The 6,073-nt window shown below is 38.8% G+C and overlaps 1 non-coding gene across 1 annotated transcript; it reads right to left on the bottom strand.

The window, feature by feature from the left end:
* Positions 1 to 5,537: 5,537 nt before the first annotated feature.
* LOC115071755 lies at positions 5,538 to 5,640 on the bottom strand. The gene has a single exon (XR_003850833.1). It is a non-coding gene; the product is annotated as a U6 spliceosomal RNA (small nuclear RNA).
* Between the last annotated feature and the right edge of the window lie 433 nt (positions 5,641 to 6,073).

Here is a 6,073-nt window from a genome sequence, read left to right as displayed (position 1 = left end):
GAGGCAAAGGCAGGTTAACTCCTGGTGCTCACTGACCAGCCAACTTAACCAAACAGTTAAGATCCTGGCCAAGTGAGAGACCCTGTCGTAGAAAGCAAACTGCATGAGGCCTAAGGATTGACACTGGTGGTTGACTTTGGGCTGCCTCATGTGAATATGTAGACACATACACAAAGTAAGTGAATAAAGAAATCAGGTGTGCCCAAATCTCTCAGTTCTTTAACTTCCTGGACAACCTGGCTTACACAATCGTCCTTGCCGAAACCTCCCTAAATATCATGGCTAGCTAGGGGTGAGATGCATAGCTATAGATTTTCAAATACAAGGGATCCTTTAATGTTTTCAGAAGGAAAGAAGTTATGTGTGTATGTTAAAGTCTTACATTCCTGGGTAAATTGCTTATAATCATTGCTTAGACTCAGAGAGTCTAATCTGGAAAGATTCTGGCCCTGGTCGCAATTCCAAGGCATTTTTTTTTTCTCTATAATTTCTATTGTGCTGTTGCTTGAGAAATGACAAGAGAGATGTGATCTGAACTGATACCACTCTCATTTCTTTGTAATTAACCCCAGGGAAGACCCTTATTCATTCTGGAAATACTTTAAAATACAGATGCTAGACATGGTATAATAGCCTTAAAATCGGAAAAGAATAAAAGATTTTTTTAATTCCTCAAATATTATTGTGTTTTTGTCTCCTTCACATAGCTACACACAACCATCCTAAGAAATTGGTTGCATTACCTGGTTTTTCCACCCTGGTCAAATTCTTTAAAACATATATACAGGAGCATGTGCATACAAATATACAAGGGCACAAACATACCATAGCAATATAAGTACCAAGGAAACTTTGGACACACTTTCATTTACAAGAATGTATTATCTTTCAAACAGTTTCACTCAATTTTGACCATAAAGATAATAGTAATTTTCTTTACATGCAAATAGTTTGATTCACATGCGTGCGTGTGTGTGTGTGTGTGTGTGTGTGTGTGTGTGTGTGTGTGTGATGAGGATTGAACCTAGGGGCCTTGTAAATGCCAGGCAAGCCCCTACCCTATCACTATGCTATATTCCTTACCTTATTTTTATTGAGACAGGATCTCACTAAATTGCCCAGTTAGCTGTGAACTCACACATTCTGGAACCCCAGTTGATCTTGAATCCATTCTGTAACCCAGGCTTACCTTGAGCTTTTGATCTTGCCACAGCCTGCTGAGTAGCTGGTATTATAGGTCTGTGCCACTAGGCTTGCCACTTGACTCCCAGTGGTAACTTTTTAATTTGATGTGCTTATATGCACATATGCAACAAACATGTATGTGCATGTGTATGGGGGCCAGGGGTAAGCTTCTCTAGAAGCTGTCCACAGTGTTTTGTAACTTGGAATTCACCAAGTAGACTAGGTTGAATGGCCAGCAAGTTTCAGAGATCTGTCTCTACTTTCCCAGCACTGGGGTTACAAATGCATGCTACCAAGCCCAGAATCTTACATGTGTCCTAGGGGACTGAACTCAGGTCCTCATTCTTGCTGTGCAAGCATTATAAAGCAAGCACTTTACTGAGCCATCTCCCTAGTCCTATGTGGGTCCACGCTGACCAGCAGCAAGTCCACACCTCACTGAAGGCAAGTGCAACAAAGCAAAGACCACTCCAGGAGCACATCAGAGGGCAGAACTCAACTTTATTTTTCAGCAGGCTGTATACACATAATCATCCAATAACATGAAAGGGCACCCTATGTGGACCAATGGTAGCAAAGGTCATGCTGATCACGCATTGGGGATCATGTGCTGATCACACGCCAGTCATGAGAAGGCTGACCAATCAAATCACAATGGAAGCATGATACACCCTCTGGCCATCTGTGGGGAAAGGTGTAAGGAGGTGCTGCAATGGGGAGGGGGGGAGAAGGGGGACGCCAAGGCACAGTTTAAATTCTGATGCAGGAAAGGGGCCTAAGCTATGGAATGGCCCTGGCAGGGCTAGAATTTGGCATACAAGTCCCCCTTTTTCTTTTATAAAAGCCGATAATTGTTAGGTGGAAGACCATAAAACCCACCTTGAACACATAACGTGCTTGGGCTGGGCTAAGGGTCCCAACCCTCCAACCGTGTCAAAGCCAAATGTATACAGGAGGTTGCCTGCAGGTGTAACTGTTCATGAATGACTTCTGCCAACAGCCATGCCTTGGGGTGGAGAGTCCTCCAACAGCAATTTTTAATGTGCAACATAATCTGTCTTTGAATAATGAAAATATTATTTACATTAAATCAGATTTCTCTCAGGATAAGTTTAGCATTTGTTTTCTTTTATTCTATGTTTGATCCTGGTAGTCTACCATCAAAGTTCTAGCCAGGCCTGACCCTTCTCTGATTCTTAGACCAAGGGCATTCGAGTTGTTATGACCCTGTTTCTCCATCCTCTGAAGCTCAGGATTCATAGGACAGATTTCATTGTCCTGCCTCTGCACCGTGACACTGCTGGACTGTTCATGGTGTTCCCCGACACTCATTCTGCCAACTGATACCAACTGATTAGAACCCATGTAATGATCTAAAAGTTACCAAGAACCACTCATGCCCTTAAAAATGTGCAAAGCCAAGATGCCAGTACTGACTTGATGCAGTATGTCTTTCCTTCCCATGTTTTTCTGTTGAAACATTCCACCCTTGTTTGTATCTTTACAGTCAACATTGTTGTTCCTTTGACAACATAGAAGAGCTCTGTGTTAAGAGAATAGCTATTTTTATCTCTCATACTGAGTTAATTAGCCTCAATCTCAGAAAATATGTTCTTGCTATTTCTTCAAATCCTATTAAAGCACTCTATTTTTAATTTTATGATATTCTGATTGCATGCATTTGCAAAATCACTATTGATAATTAAAGTGGGTTTTTGCTATGGAAAGAGGCATACAGTTTCTATTGGTAGATACTAATTTCTTAAAAGCTAACTAACTCATTGATTTGGGTGATTGAAATATCTTCATGCTGACCAAATTACTTAATCAAAACACGTACACACACACACACACACACACACACACACACACACACACACATACAACAAACTATCACAACTGAACAGGTAATGAAATTTACATTGAAGATGTTTATTACTTTTACCCATCCTGGCAAATTGAACAATCAGGGAAAGATTTACAAAAAAAATACCATACCCATTTTATTATTGTAAAGATTTTCAACATGTGAATATTCAGTTTCAAACATTTCGTTAAGGAAATTATTTAAATCCCATGGAATATGTGTCAAAATAAGAATTGCGTATAATAACAATTGGACAGAGATACAAAAAAATCTTGGCTTCTTATAACTGTGACAAAACACTGGCAAAGCAACTAAAGGGTGAAAAGGTTTATTTTGGCTCACAGTTCATCATGGAAGGGACGTCGAAGCATCATGAGCTTGGTCACACATCACAACCAGTCAGGAAGCAGAGAGTGATGAATGCATGTGCTGCTCAGTTCCCTTTCTCCACTTGCACAGTACAGTATCCCAGCCAGAGGATTGTGCTACCCACAGTGAGTGGTCTCCAATCTTACAATCCAGATAAAGCCCCACAGGGCATACCCAGAGATCTATGTCCCAGGTAATTCTAGATTTGGCTAAGGTAACATTGACATTATCACTAACCCGCACACAAGAGACCTATGAATAATGACCACAGTGCTAATGTGTTTCTATTTTATGAATACTGTACTTCAAATAAAATTCATTATTGTCAAAATGTTTGCCACTTGTTTTGTCATGGATTATACACAATGTTATTTTTTCATATAACAAACTCTATTTGTCATGACTGCTTAAATATCTTTCCCTGTATTATTAAAATTTTGGAAAATAACTTTAATTAATTATGTGTAAGTGTATAAAATTATAATGTTATCATCCCCTGAATGGAGTTCTAGGAAAGGAATCTGAAGATTCCTTATTTCTGTAATTTCTATTCATAGGGGTATGTGTGTCTACCCCTATGAAGGCTCATTTACTCAAACATCCAGACATGATGCTGTATAAAAAAATTCACTGCTAAAGAGCCCTGATTCAATGGATCAAACAATCCAACCTGATCATGTCGCATTGGTTTGATAATGATAGAGGGTGGTCACAGGGAAAAGACTTAGTTATGGATTTGTTATTTTTATGAGGTTTTTTTCCCTGAAGTTCTATTATTGACAAGGTATTGATTATAGTAGAGCAAAAGAATAGTGTGACTATAGGGTCTGTTCTTGACGGTACTGGTGACTGAACCTAGGGTTTTCACACATGCTAGGCAAGTGCTCTAACACTGAGCTGTAGTCTGGGCCCATATATACATAAACAGATTCTGAGGAATCAAACTCAAGATTCTTGTATTTGTGTGACAAGCATTTTCCAACAGAGCTTTGTCACTAGTCCTACAGGTACTATTTAAATGGCAAATTTTGGTTGATTTTAATGGATGTGGACATTTCACATGAACATACAATCAAAGACAACTAACCTGGATAGCCTAATTAGATGACATTTAGCAAATAGAATAAGTGCTATAAATGAATATTGAAAACTGCAGTAGAGTCGGAGCTTAATGATCCATGTATAATGAGGAATTCAGGTGTGTAGTAGAAATTATAATAAAGCTAGACATGGTGGTACATGACTTTAGTCCCAGTATTCAGGAGGCAGAGGCAGGTAGAACTCTGTGAGATTGAGACCAGCTAGGGCAACAGGGAGACTCTGTTTCTAAAAGAACAAAATAAAAAAAAATTATAATAGAGATATTTTATCTATGCTTAATTGAGGATTATTTGTAGAATAAATAGGTATTTATTTATATTTGAAGAACTCTGAGAAAGTATGGTTGATCTAAATCTATGACTTGGTTTTACCTTTAACTGGATTTAGGAAAAGAAAGCACAAGCTATTAGTCAAAAGTTAAACACAGGGCTAAAGTGATGTTTCAGTGGGTAAAATACTTGTTACACAAGCTTGAGGACCTCAGTTCAGATCCCCAGAATCCATGGAGAAGCTGGACCCCGTATATGTGTCCATAATTCCAACTGTCCTATGGGGAGAAAGAGGTGCCTGTGGGTCAATTAGTCCAGTGCATGAAGCAACAAATAGAGACCCTGTTTCAAACAGGTGGAAGGCAAGGATTGACACCCAAAATTGTACTTTAGCCTCCATACATACACATATACAAAGACATGCAGACACATATATGTGAGTATGCATACATGTGTTCACACTTACAGGAACATACAAAGAAAAAGAAAAGAAAAAAGAGTGAAATGGAATTCTTGCTATATGTTATTAAGTATCTGCTTTGCCAGTCTACACTTAACTCTGTAACAATGCAATTTCCCCAGTCATATCATCTTGGCTAAGCATTGTTCTCACACATTTGTTACAAGACCAGACCAGACAGGTACATCATGCTATCACTGGTCACACTGATATGCCCTTCTTTTTAACAATAAAAGTATAATTATCTAGTAGTCTGCTAAGAAGCCTGAATCTCTTTTTTTTAAAAAAAAAAATGTAACGCTTCACCAATTTGTAGGTCATTCTGACCTAGGGCCATGGTAATCTCTGTATCATTCCAATTTTAATGTAAGTGATGCCGACGCAAGCACAACCTTAAGCCCTTTCAGCTTAGTGTTGTGGAGACCTTAGAAAGTAATTCATTAAAATCAGATCACCTAAAGCAAAGTCAGACATCTTGATGTTACTTCAGTTATTTCCATGGTTATCTCCATGGTAGTCTTCTGCCATTCTTTGTGGGACATGCTTTGAGTTGGAGGAATAGTGCAGTATGACTCATCATAAAATGATGAAGCAGAGCAACTTCATTATTACCAACATATATGTACATTCACCTAATTATTGCATAAGTTACTTTTCCTGTTGCTATGATAAAATAAATAAAAGCAACTTCAGGAAGAAAGGGTTCATGTTGAGAAGCTACAGTATCCAGTGAAGAGAGCCTGGTGGCAGGAACAGTAGGCTGGTCACATTACACGTACTCAGGAAGTAGAGAGCAAACAGGAAGTCAGGCAGAGTTATAAA

Source organism: Nannospalax galili, unplaced genomic scaffold (assembly GCF_000622305.1).
Source record: "Nannospalax galili isolate Female #2095 unplaced genomic scaffold, S.galili_v1.0 scaffold779, whole genome shotgun sequence".
NCBI lineage: Eukaryota > Metazoa > Chordata > Mammalia > Rodentia > Spalacidae > Nannospalax > Nannospalax galili.
This window is presented reverse-complemented; position numbering and strand designations above follow the sequence as displayed.